The sequence below is a fragment of the Parambassis ranga genome, chromosome 21 (assembly GCF_900634625.1).
Source record: "Parambassis ranga chromosome 21, fParRan2.1, whole genome shotgun sequence".
NCBI lineage: Eukaryota > Metazoa > Chordata > Actinopteri > Ambassidae > Parambassis > Parambassis ranga.
In genome coordinates, this window is record NC_041041.1 from 18,078,234 (window position 1) to 18,092,256 (window position 14,023).

The window sequence follows — 14,023 nt, forward strand, 5'->3', positions numbered from 1 at the left end:
ACAAAGAACAAGCTGTTCAAATATAAAGCATGATGTGATGAAGAGGTTGTACCATTTTCTTCCCCAGTGGTGGGCCAAACACTCCTTTGCGGTGCTTATCTAGCTTGGACATGATAATGTTTTGGGTCTGGGCAGCTGTAGTCTGGGCTGAGAAGTTGATAAATAATGGGCTGTATACATCATTCTGCAGCTGATTCAACAGGAAGTCCTGGGCAAGAGATATTTGATATATGCACTGTTTACAATATACAACCAACATGAATATCTATGCATTTACAATATGAAATGGTCACACTGCAAAGAAAAGACTCCTTACTGTATGACAAAAACAATTCAGAAATGCATTAATATTCAAAAATACTTTTAAAAGACATGTGAGAATCATTCTTAAAAAGCAATAAAGGTTTTAATGATTGTTAATTGCACTTTGGTGCTCATTTAGTTGAAAAGGTTTTAAATCATGCCCTAAATCTGTGTGCTGTACCAGCAGAGCTCATTGGAAATGATAATTTCCAATTTGATCCTGACAAATGGTTGTGAAAAGCTTTATAATCTAATTAAATGTGACATTTAGTATGTATTACATTAGATTAAAAAACAGATCTTAGTTAATCGAAGAAAATGACTTTGAAATGAAATGGCAAATTAGCTGCCCTGAGAGGACATGCTCTAAAGTAACATTATGTAGACCAAAGAGGTAAAAACTGTTTATTCTTGACTACATGAGAGTTTACAAAGGACATATGACTGCATATGAAGCTAGAAGTGCTTGGACATTTTTGTGTTCATATGAAGAGAGATCATAGAACAGAGATCTGAAGTGTTTCATTAGGATTTTATCCATTAGGGAGCATGTGGGTTCAGAGAATAATATGACCTTGCTTGCCCCATGCATAAGCTTACACACATGCTTGTGAAATCACGTGAATAATGAGCTGCATAATTAAAGCAGGGCTGGTGATGTGAATGAGCACAGCATGCAGCTAAAGATCATCTTCATTCTCTTCTCCTAAAATATAAACCAGTAGTACAGCTTGTCTCTGCCTCCCATCAAAGTAGTGTGGGGGGCCGTGTGTAAACTGCAGGCAGCACGTCATTCATATTCTTATGGTCTGTCTGCTGGTTTCCCCCTTATCACTTCTGCCAGATTTGGGATTCAGTTACGGTCTGCAGGCTGTGACACGGGACAGAGCTGCTCCACCACGCAGACAAGCAGGAAGCGGAGAACAAGTAGAGCTCCCCAGTGAGACGATCTCTATTCACCCCAGAGTCTCAAGTTTGAGCACACTAATGGTTGAACTAATGAAGCAAAGGGAAGAAGGGGAGGATTAGTCCTTGATATAAATAGTCGGAGCTCTGCTGAGAGATGCTCTGTATTCATTCAAGGTGGTCGTTTCACACCTGGTGTCTGTTGCTGCGCTTCGTCGGAATGATTTGTGTGGTCAAAGCATTCTCTCTATCCTGGGACATCATAGAGAGGATCTCTCACATGGACAGTGCTTCTTCTGTGTACAACAATAACTTCTGCTGACAAAGACAGCTTCATAGCGCAAAAAGCCATGTCAGTTCACAAATCTTATTCTTATTTAAATAAAGTACATATAAGCTAATTAGTTGTACCTCTGAATGCTCTATCAACATTCAGGGTTAGAAAGCGAGTGGAGTAGACTGTGTGATCGCGACCCCTGCAGGATATAGAAAATGATATATCATTTCAATTTTCACACAGCTGCGTTTCACACAGCTGCCCAACATTGGGCGAAATGATTCGCCCAATGTTGGCTGTTTTAGTGAAGGAAATCCGTGTTTTAACTGAAGGACATTATAAAAACACAGCGAGCAGCATCCAGTCTGCACTCTCAGTCCATCAGACTGTAGACCTCTTGTCACTCAGCTGTGTGCGCGTTTTGTTGTCATGTGCCAAAAACTTGCGTGTTGTTTAAAGAACTTGTATTACGGTGAGAGCTCTCACTCCTTTGATTATTCACGCTACCACATACACACACAAACATGTAGTGTTTTACTTTAATGTATTTCATTTAACAAACTGAAAATACTAGTACATTGGAATCTTCTTACCTCCAACAATCAATCACTTTGGGAAGAACTACTGCACCTTGTGTCTGTTGTCAGTTATTGTTGCTATAAACAAAACTACAGTATAATATAACCACATGTAGTTTTTTTTTCTTCAACTTTTTTCATCAAACTTGTGCTCAGCTGCACAAGCAGCAAAAACTGACCTCTTTAATAAAGCAATACTGGTAGACTGTTCCCTCAGTGGGCAAGGGAATGGTCAGCTGTTTGGGTGGAGCCTCAACAGTGGTCAGAATGCTGTGGAGGGTCAAGGTGTCCTGGCTTAAGGAGCCTTCAGTATCTCTCTTACTAGCGCATCAAACTTGACCCAGCCCATGTCATCACAGCTAGCACGAAGATACCCTTTGTAGAAGAAAAGCACAACTTTTAGTGATTTTTACAGTGTTTTATTAATATTATTTATAATATTTCAGAGTAACAAGCTGTATCGTATCTGTAAGCCTTTAATACAGTTGATCAACTTTCATGTGAATCATCACATGAATTGAAAAGGACTTTTTCATTTCATTCTTTTGTCAAAACCTATATGGCCCAAAAAACCCTTAGATCATAACACACAAAACAAATAGATAATTCTTGGAATGTACATTACTAGTCAGCAACAGAATAGTTAGCAAGCCACACTGTAGCAAATAGTGAATTGATTTTAATGTACACCAGCCATGTAAATGAAGGCGTGTACAGATTATTTCAAGAGACAAAGACCAGAATCCACAGAGAAGAGATGTCTTTGTTGGAAAAAAAACACAGCAGGGATACTGTAGGAATTGGAAATGAGGCTTAGCAGCCTCATGATAGCTCCTGCTGTTAAAAAGCTGATTAATTCAACACTTTGATAATGACTGGCTGAGAAACACAGGAGTGAGGGTTGAAAGGCATTCATCAGTGCAGTGTGCCACAGGGGGATAATAGCAGTGCTTTCAAAAGACATGATTCAGAGGCACAAAATCAATTGGAACCCATGCAGGGGGGCAGCAGCAAAGGCTCATCTGCTAAAACTTTTTTGTTATGTGTGGGCCTGTAAGAAAGCAGACCTGATGAAAAGTAAGCCTGAGGTTGAAAATAAATGTGCTTTGTTATAGTTTATTATATATGGAATATGTATATCTTGGGCGGCGGGGGGGGGGGGGGGGGGGGGGACTGTAATTAGTATTACACCTGTCTAAATTCAATCTTTTATTGTGATTCACATTCAATTTAATTTTTAGTTTTTACAGCTAACCCACTAAAACTTGTGTCATGACTTTTAACTTGAATAATTAGACTGTTACCTTGTTACCTAGTTGTCTGCTCCAACAGGTCAATTGCTTGCATCAAGTTTTTAAGTTGCATGATAAAATGCATTCTTTAGGAGGTAATATCGTGTCTATTCCCTTTTGTATTTGATGTGAATATCACACAGCTTTTCCTCCACATAAAACACTTTGAGCCCCACATGTTTGAATGAACATTTTCTACTCTGTCTGCCTTATTGTTCAGGCTTCCTAGGCATCACAGTTAGTGAAGAAGTAAGGAGAGTGCCCATATTGTTTAACAAGCTATACACGCATAACCCTTTCACAATCTGATATTGTAATAATAGTAATTGTGCACAAACCTCCAACCAGGAGCAGATGTCTTGCTCTTTCATATTCTTCATTTTTCATCCATTCTTTCATCCATCATGCAGTCCATCAGGTTCATCAGGGACCTCACTAGATTGGTGTCAGAGGTTGGAGACAGTTCCTGAAGTCAATCAAAAACAGACAACACAGATGTAACTGAAGGGTAAAACTAAAACATGAGATACGACTAAACATAAAAATATTAACTAAGGAAAGGACTGCAAATACTTATTTAGGTATATATCATTCAATAGCAAACCACAACCAGCTGTAAAATCTAAAATGTGTGGTGAGGAAGGTTTTATCAGTTCAGCACCTGGGCAGCTTTCGTATGAACTCCAGGCATGTTGGTAGTATGTGGTCAAAGAGGGCCATGATGAGGTCTTTGTGTGTGGCATTGACTGTAGTTGGCAGAGTATTGGACAGGACAGCATTACAGGCGGCCAGCAAAGCATATGGGGCTCCATGTAGATCAGACACCCGCAACAAAGCCCATATCGCAACTGAAAACATACAACTTCCCTGTATGAGCAAAGGAATATTCATATTTACAGTGCATGATTATGTGACGACAATGCTGCAGCCGTTAATGCAATCCTGCAGCACCATTAGCTTCAAGAAGACGTTACAGAAACTATGAGCAGAAATAAGTAAGAGAGAGAGAAAGTTGAAAAAGTCTTTTCTGCAGAGAATGAAAAATTACCAAAGTACAAAAAAGGGAGAAAATTAATCTTTATAGACAAAGAAAGAGAAGAGAGTTCAACAAGCACTATGCACAAAGTGAGAAGGGTTCATTGTGAGCACAACAATTTCAATGTCTCCGCATTCAGCTAATGAAAGCGACAGATGCCTGGATATAAAGAATCAAAAATAGAAGTGTCTTTATTAAAAAAGTACAGCAAGGGATGTGCAAAGGAATTCTCCTAAGGCATCTAGGTACTGCAAGAAAAATCCTTTATTCCTGCCTCACAACAACGAGCCATATCAAAACTTTCACAATTTAAACAAGAATGGAAAGTTGTGATCTTTTCTTTTGGCAACTGACAATTTATTAGACAGCTTAGCCAATTATGAATAAAACAGTTGATTAGGGAGAATACCAACATTGTTAAAATCTTTAATCAAAGTAAAAGTGCCTTTCACCAAAGATGAGGCTCATTTGGGGTGACATGTGAATGATCTCGCCGCTCATCAGACACAGCTTCTTCTTGTCCACTGGGCCATCAAAGATGAGCCTTTTTCTGTCAGGACTCTAAGAGACAAGAAACATGGTAGCTCATAGCTTGAAGCAGCAACTGCAAAACAACTGACAAAAAAACAACTGATTTATTAATATTGACTGTTGACCGTGGTTATTTTTCTAAACTCACAAGAAGATAATTGGCATAACCAGATTAGACAAGTAGAGGCCTTAAGCACTACAAAATGATGCAGTTCTTGATGTTGAATTAATTTGTTGGATATGGGCAAAGAGGATGGAATGAACTGACTTGATTAATAAATAGATGCTATCTGACTTCTTCAAACTTTATGCAAGCTTCTTATTACATCATGGGAAGCTAAACCTTAAACATACAGATTTTTTGAGAGATTATACAGCTGATAGGTTCATAAGAAGTGCTCAAAGGTAAACAGAATACATGGTCTCCAACTCATTTGTGTAAATACTGTACCTATATCCACACCATGCATTCACGTCTCTTCCTCTTATAAAATACTTTCAAGGTCATGCAAGAATACCTGTACATTATAATCAAAGTAAAAATAAAATAATCCAAATCCAAAATAATGGAGGTTGACAATAAGTGTAAAACATCCAGTTAAACGTGCTGGGAGAGCTGTGCTTTAAATTGATTTGTTATAATATAAACACATGGGGATGCCTTGGCTGGGGCCATCTGGTGCTTCAGAGGGAAGTGAGTATGCTGTAATGTAATGATCTTACTGAGGAAAAACAACAACAAAAAAAAAAAAACATTGTGTATGCAGACAATTTAATACACTGCTGTTGAATCCAGATTAGCAGACATAAAATTAGTTTAGTAAAATGCGCTGCGGAAAAGATGCATAAACAAGGGAGAACTTCAGCCCAGAGAAGAAAACAACCGTATTTGTAAATGAATTAAAAACATAACATGTATTTTCATCACATCAGCATGTTTGCAGGTCTGCATCACTATGTAATGCTATTCCTCACTCTCTCTCACAAAATCAAAATATTTGTAAAATGACAGGTTAATATACAGAGACATAAATGATAAGTTCATCTGGAAGCTAATTGTGAATAGGGTGAGCAAATGATTTTCCATTAGGACACGTCTCTACTGTAATCTGTAGATTGTCTACCTACGTGTGTCTGGTTTACGCATGTGCATGAAGGGAACAGTTATTAGAGATCGAATTTTAACAAGACAGCCAAATGCTTCTTTTGTTTACCTGTCACCACTGCCTTTCTAACTACCAGCTTGCAATTAATTGGAATGTCATGCTCATTCTACAATGATCCATTCAAAGCTCATAAACTGAGAATGAGCAGACAATAATGGATTTCAATCTCATCCCCACATGTGGTCACATCTTAATGTCCCCCGGTGTGGCAGGATTTTAAACACAAGCACTCACAGGGAGAAGTGCAGCAGCAGTTCCTGCTATAAGTGATTCAGGTCTGAATTACTCATTATGAAGGAAGCATATGCAGTGCTGCAATAGAATAAATCTGCATCTCTACTACTGCTTTCTGCCTGACTAGGAAGCTGCCTCCATTTCTATTTTTAGCAAAAGCAGCTAAGCAGTAAGATAGCATTTTTCTTTTCTAGAGGAAAACGTTCATGGTGAAAATGTCACTTTAGTTTGTTTATTTTATGTCCATTGTCAAAATTTAGACTCCACTCCAACAGTACTATGAAGTAAGACAAAGTGTCTGACTTAGTTAGAAATGACTATTTAGTAGTAGACATCGGCCATTTTTTGTTTCTCCAGAGATAAATTAAGAGAATACAAGGTGTCACAAACCAACACTTGTTTTGATATATTAATACTACACCTGCACATAATAATTGGTAAGACATTGTTAAATCAAGAAATTGGCCTTGATATCTGCTAATGGCCAATAATATCAGCAGAAGCTGACGCTGTCTTACAGTAAGTGTGCTGTGCCCAGTGGATGCATCAAAATGATGTCATTATGTCAGACAGCATATACAAGAGGTAATATGGCATGAAAGTGTCAGAAACTGCTAGCATAGTTGCTTTCTGTTTGTGATAGCTCTGCATTAGCATTCCTGCAAGTTTGATTACAGATTAAAAATGTTACTTTCATTACAGGAAAGAGTTCATGTTCATTGCAACTGTGTAAAAAATATGTGAATATATCAGTATTAGCAATCATGGCCATAAGGAGTTGAATAATATTCAGGATATTGGATTTGGGCCAAAAATTCAATATTGTGCATCCCTAATTACTCATACTAATAAGTCATGGGGATAATAAGTAAGGGCTCTGTCTGTTCTACAATAGTTTAATATTGTTGTGAGTCACACTATTTTCCCCCCAGTGGATCATTTTTGTTATTCTCTGGCTGGTTTTCAGCTGCAGGTTGGCTGGGCGGAGCACCGGGTCGATCAGGCACACCTGTTCCCACTTACCACTCCACCTCCGACTATTTAAGGATCTCACTCACCTCAACTTGCCGTCAGTTCTTCAGCTCACGTTGTGGTAACTAGACCAACTACTCACCTTGTTTCCTGCTCTGAGTTTCCTCGTTAATCCTGCGTTTCTGTTCCTAGACGCCGCTCAGCCTGGTCCCGTCCAGCCTTTGCCTGTCCTCCTAGTTTTTGTTCTCTTTTAACATTATTTGCAAGCCTTTTTCCTCCTACGGGAGAGATTTGAGTTTAATAAACTGAGCACCAGTATGTGTCACATGTGCTGTTGTAAGACAAAATCCTTGTTTCTAATTGGCTTACAGGGGACTAAAGACATATTATAAACCGGCCAGGTCAAACATGCTGTAGTCCCATTGAAGATTACACACTTTATGTGCAGATATGGTAGGATATGATAGGAGGCTTCTGATAATGGTACGTGTTTGGTTGCCCCTCAGGTATTTTTACCATAGGTTTTATTTTCCCATGATTTTATGTCTAAATGACTAATAGGGACCAATATGTTTAAGAACAGGTCCAATAGTAATGTTTATAACCTGCAATCATGATTTCCCCCCACGGGGCATTTCTCTGCAGTCCACTAATGGTGATTGTTTTTGTCGCTGACTCCCACATGGACTGGGTTTCTACAGAGACGTGTGTCTAACCAAGAGAATTCTCACTCTAAAATGATGTGGTAGTCACTGTATGCTGTTGCATTAAGACAACTGTGTAAATGTGGGTGAGAAAACAGGCCATCTGGCGAAGAGTACAGTCACAACTTACTGTCGTCTAAAAGATTAAAAAGCAACAATGGATCAAAACTTTTACAGAGGACCTTTAAGGGACAGGGACATGCTTAACTTATTGCTAGTTGTGCAAAAAATATTGACCTGGTGTCAGTATATACAAAAGCATAGCATAGCAGAAAAATTGCATTTCTGATACTCTGTGCCCCTTAATGCTTAACATTGGACAGATCCTTTGTACGTAGAGAAGATTGAAGCAAGGCGTCTGGACTTGTAGAGTTTTCTAGAAGACGTTTCGCTGCTCATCCAAGCAGCTTCATCAGTTCTAACTGTTTGGTGGGGAAACATGGTTTATATGTGGTTACAGACCTATGTGGGTGGGTTTGGGTAAAACTTAAAAAACTTACAAACAATAGCACTAAATGTTTCCATACTTACCTGTGATGTTCTGGCTGACTGGGCCAGGTGTGTCTAACGACTGGCTAACGACTATGAAAATGTCGGAGGGGGACTGGTTGACAGCCCTTTGTTCTTACTGTGAGTATGTGCAAACTTCCTGGGAATGGATGGAATCACTGCATTGTATGTGGTAGAAAGATGATGTCTGAGGCCACCACCTCTGTTAAGGGAAGGTTTTTCCAGCTTAACATAGATGGCTTCCTTGACTCCTCTTTCATACCACCTTTCCTCCCTGTCTAAAATGTGAACATTGTTGTCCTCAAAGGAGTGTCCTTTGTCTTTGAGGTGGAGGTGAACAGCTGAGTCTTGTCCTGAGGAGGTGGCTCTCCTGTGCTGAGCCATTCTTCTGTGGAGTGGTTGTTTAGTTTCTCCAATGTACAGATCAGAGCATTCCTCACTGCACTGGACTGCATATATCACATTGCTGTGTTTCTCCCTGGGAATCTTATCCTTCGGGTGAACCAGTCTCTGTCTCAGTGTTGTCATAGGTTTGAAATGGACCGGGATGTCATGGTTGTTGAAGATCCTGCGGAGTTTCTCTGATACTCCTGACACATATGGAATGGAGATGTTCTTTCTCCGTCGGTTGTTGTCCTTCTTCTTGTTGTTGGGGGGTCTTGTTTTTGTGGCTTTGATGAGTGCCCACTTCGGGTAGCCACATGTTTGCAGGGCCTTCCTGATGTGGTGTTGCTCCTTCTTCTTTCCCTCTGAGCTGGTGGGTACAGTTTGTGCTCTGTGCTGCAGGGTCCTGATGACTCCCAGTTTGTGTTCCAGTGGGTGGTGTGAATCAAACAACAGGTACTGGTCCGTGTGTGTGGGTTTCCTGTACACTTCCACATTGAGGCTCCTGTCCTCCTCAATATGTACTGTGCAGTCCAAGAAGGCCAGATTGTTGTCCTTGGTGTCCTCGCGAGTGAACTTGATGTTGTTATCCACTGCGTTGATGTGTTCTGTGAACCGTTCCACTTCGTTGGTCTTGATTTTGAGCCAGGTGTCATCCACATATATAATTATTGAGAACCAGGTTTACAAACACATAAACAAGGTTTGCTATATACTCAGAGGCAGCAAAGGATCTATAGCTGACAGCAAGGATGCCATCGGACCACTCGTGAGAGACAGGGTCAAACTGGCCATACAGCTGGCCCATGGTGATAGATTTGGGGTTGATGACTGTGATCTGTACTTGGTTCTCATCCATCAAACCCTGGTGTAACAACCACACACAGGGAGAAGACAGAAAGAGAGACTGTAAAGAAAGTGTACATGTACAGATACATAAAGATGGACACACACAGAAGCACATGCAAGATTTTTGCATTTTAAAGAAGCAACAATAAAACATTTTGTTCTAATGAGGGTGACGAGGATGTCATTTGACTAACTTTTCCCTGACAAGACTGAGTTGCAAATTGCTAAGGGAATGACAGAACGTCTGCTAACTGAGGAAGAGAAGCAAAAACTGCAACAAACAGCCGTTCAGACAAGGTGTCAGTTTGAGTTAAAAACAACAAGAAAGCAAACTGCTGAAAAAAAAAGAAGAAGAGCGAGGTTGGACATGATCAGTGGATGTGCAGCGACAAGGATGACGATGATAAATGTGGCATTCCCTGGCGTTCCATCAGCAGGCCTTCATCTGTCTCCTTGGTGGGATGCCTCTCAGCCCTCTCAGCCATGTAAATACAAGAAGCCAGTTCTGGTCCTCTCTGAGAGATCGATAACTACTAAACAAAGACTACAGCTCTGACAAATTGAATGGATGTGTTTACTTGGGACAAACAAGTAGCGCAGATAAGCCTTGGATACTGAGTGTAACACATATTTTTACTTGACACAAAACATCAGGATTTATTTTTTTTAATAGATTGAACAAGTTCATAGCTCAAGGACTCAGGAAACCCCATTAAAATTTCTAATAAATAAATGAACACGAAATGCATGGCCACCCGTTCAATGTCATCTATGTGATGTGCCAATCTTCAAAAGTTTTTTTCACCATTATTTTAAAGTACAGCTTGTCTCCACTCACTATAATAATTACATTAGACTTTTATTTCGTCATATCTTTTGCTACAGGCTACTATTTAGATTTAAATGGGCAACTAACCTTTTCACAGATGTCATGAAGGGCAGCAGCCAGCACGCGGTAAGCACTGGTCTTTCCTCCAAAGGGTTCACCCACCAGCATGAAGCCATGCCTCACTATCATCATCTCAAAGATCTGCAGGATTTTTTGTGACTTGAAGGTTCATGTGCTTGCAGTTTTCCTCAATGGCCTCCAGTAGAACGCGATGGGAGTTTGACTCCAGGGAAGAGGTCAGAGGTGATGCCCTGAGATATAAAAGGTGAAGCTGGAGAGCACAGAGTATACAATATACAAAGTACATGCCGGTAATAACCACAACCTACAAAAGGAAATCAAATAGGCGAGCATGCCTGATGGAGGTGTATGACAAAAGAGGTACCCAGAGCCTTGTGGTAAACACCACTTGTATATTCCATTTAAAGGTTACCAAGAATTTTTTTCCTATTTCTGCTGTGGCAAGCAGTATCGTATTGTTGGACTTATTGTGCTCCATTAATCAACACAAGAAGAGCTCCACAGACCTCAAATCGCTTCAGATCATGGGCCAAGAACTTAGGCAGATTGACATCAATAATGGATCTCAGCAACAGGGTGTCTTCATTCTCCTCTGGAAAAGTGAGCTGCAATGAAAGAACAAACCCACCCCCAAGGAAAAAAAGAGAAGAGAATAATGCAAGTAAAAAGGCAGAGAATGAGACAGATAAATGAAGGGATAAGAGGAGAAGACATATAATGCGACACAGTTGATTTATTGGCTTTTATGAGGAAACAAATTACTCTCTGTGCAACATGTGGCTGACAGGCATTTCGGTTAAATATAAAAAGAGACATCAGCAGCTGTTGCTAGGGAGCAAATCAAGCTGTATCTACTAAGTTTATATAGCTGGAAAGAAAAAAAGAATATGAATGCAGTAGGTCACCCAAGTGGGGTCACATCCCCGGCTTGTACTATGAAAGGAAGCAAATCATACTTCTTTCCATCTCACTCTGGAAAAAATTGTTTGGAAATGAGCAGATTTTGAAGACAATGCAAGTCTTTGCATTCAGTTATGTTCACCTTTAAATTATTTTTTTTATTAAAACACAACAAAATTATCTTTTTGCTTTGTGTTTTTAGTTAAATGATTTAATCTATGCATTTTTCTGAGAATAAATCTGTCATGAGACTTATAAAAAACTTAAATCATGGTTATATCATTTCTGATACACAACAAATTTAATCTAATGAGACTGTTTTCATACCTTAAGGTGTCCCGCAGCAGTTAGCACAGACTTTACTTTGCTTTCACTCCATAGTCATAGTGCTGCTGTGAAGACAGTTGCTCTGAACAGAGTCGATAGGTGGCCACTATTTTCACTGCCAGAGGACGTGCACTTACAAAGCCGCAAGAGTAGAGCACGATCTCTGCGATCATTGCATAGTCCGGTACCATCACAGCAATGGTCCTGAACAGAGCCTAAAGTGAAGAGCCAGTTTTGCCTTATGACTAAGACATTCAGAATGTAAATATGTTTTTGATCAACATAAATTAGGCCTGTATTTTAAAATATTTTCTCAATCTTCAATATATTCCAAAATTAAACTAATTTAATTAAATTAAACTAAACTGAAACAGAGGTCAAGAAGTGATACTGTGCCTTTAAGATGTCTGGCAGTTCAGAGCATCCAGCGTAACCAGGTTTCATAGTGATGAATATTTTGTTACTGATCATTCACACTGCAGTTTTAGGGAGTTTTTTATATACCATATATTAGAACCATATATTAGAATTTAGTCACATATGAAATATGTGGCCATAGACTTTTATAAACCTTTATGTCAAGTAGACTTCATATTAGGCCCAACTGTGAAAATATGTAGATAATCTATTAGCATTTCTAAACTTCTCAATTAGGCTGAAAAACACACTGCTGTGCTACAATACAGAAAAACTGTTCTTAACACTCTGCTGGCCAGCCCAAATGAATTGCCTTAGCTCAGTGTTCCACCACTTTGTAGTCTAAACCTGCTTGTTTTGCTGCTGAGACTATGCCAAATTTGTTTCTGGCTGACTGACAGCTCATTCAAAGTTCAAAGCAAAAAGGAAGGCAGAATGTCAAAAAAAAACAAACCTCTCTGTATGGTGAGAATCTGTTGAGCCGCCACAGACAGCACCTCCAAGTCAATGCGGTTAAACTCATCAAAGCAGGCCCAAGCTCCACAGGACAACAGGCCATGGTCACACAATGTACACATATAGACATGCACAAAAACATCAACTTCAAAAACTCCAACAGCAAGCAGGGAAACTTTTTTCTGTGTACTAAGGCTATTTTTTTAAATGTCAAGTGAAAGGGAATTTGTGTTTCAATCATTTAGTGTGGCTTTTGTAGCCTTTCATATTCAAAATATCACAATCACTGCTGGGTAGCTGCAGGAATGCTGCAAGAATACGTCTTATTATTCAACATCTGCTCCATCTGGACATTGTGGCAGAAGCAATGTTCATGTGATATTTACTTGACATATTTTTTATTCATATATCCACAGCAAAAAACAACCACACACACCAATATTATATTTATATAAACAGGTTGCAGTGGTGTGTATAACCTGACATTTTAGTGCCTGTGTGCCATTCTTTGAAAACAGGAAGTAAGAACGAAGGACATTTCACCCCTGTGTCGTCTCTTTGAAGTACTAATAGTTATGCTGGTGGGATAGTCCCAGGTAGCAAAATGTGCTCAGGCACACTTCAATCAGAATTAAAGCTGCAAGCAGCGATGACGGGCCCTCACACAAGTCCTCCAGCCAGTAGGTGGCGAAGTGACTGTAGCATATCAGCATATCAATGCATGCAAAGTCAGTAAAGTCAGTAAAGTGTCATCCACATAGGATGAAGTATGTGGGAGATACAGCCACAAAAACATCTATCTCCTGTGTGTTCAACCGAAGTGCTGCATTTCTGATAACTTTTGGTCTTTGATCATGAACTAACTGGTCATGACTAATAGTCTGCAGAGGTTCCGTGAAAGGCTAATTTGGTGAGGCTAGATTAAGGGCTGCAACCCAAGGCACATCTCCCTGCTTAGCCCTCCTGTTTCCTTCCCATACTGCGCCCACTGTTTCCTCAGACAGCTCCTCTGAGCACTCTTTCATGAAGGCATCGATGTCGAGTGGACGGCAAGACAGGACATCAGCATCAATGTTCACTTTTCCCGGACAGTACTTTATGTCAAAGTGGAAATCTGTGAGTTGCCCCACCCAGTGGTGTCCCACTGCGTTCAGCTTTGCCGTGCTTAGGACATACGTCAGGGGGTTATTGTCTGTGAAAACAGTGAAATGTGGGGCTTGTCTTGTCATCCTGGTTCTGATACAGAACCGCTCCGAGGCCTTTCTCAGAAG

The 14,023-nt window shown here is 39.9% G+C and overlaps 1 pseudogene; it reads right to left on the minus strand.

The window, feature by feature from the left end:
- The window catches only part of LOC114453761 (dynein heavy chain 7, axonemal-like), a 32,919-nt pseudogene extending 20,569 nt beyond the window's left edge, over nucleotides 1–12,350 (minus strand).
- Nucleotides 12,351–14,023: the final 1,673 nt, after the last annotated feature.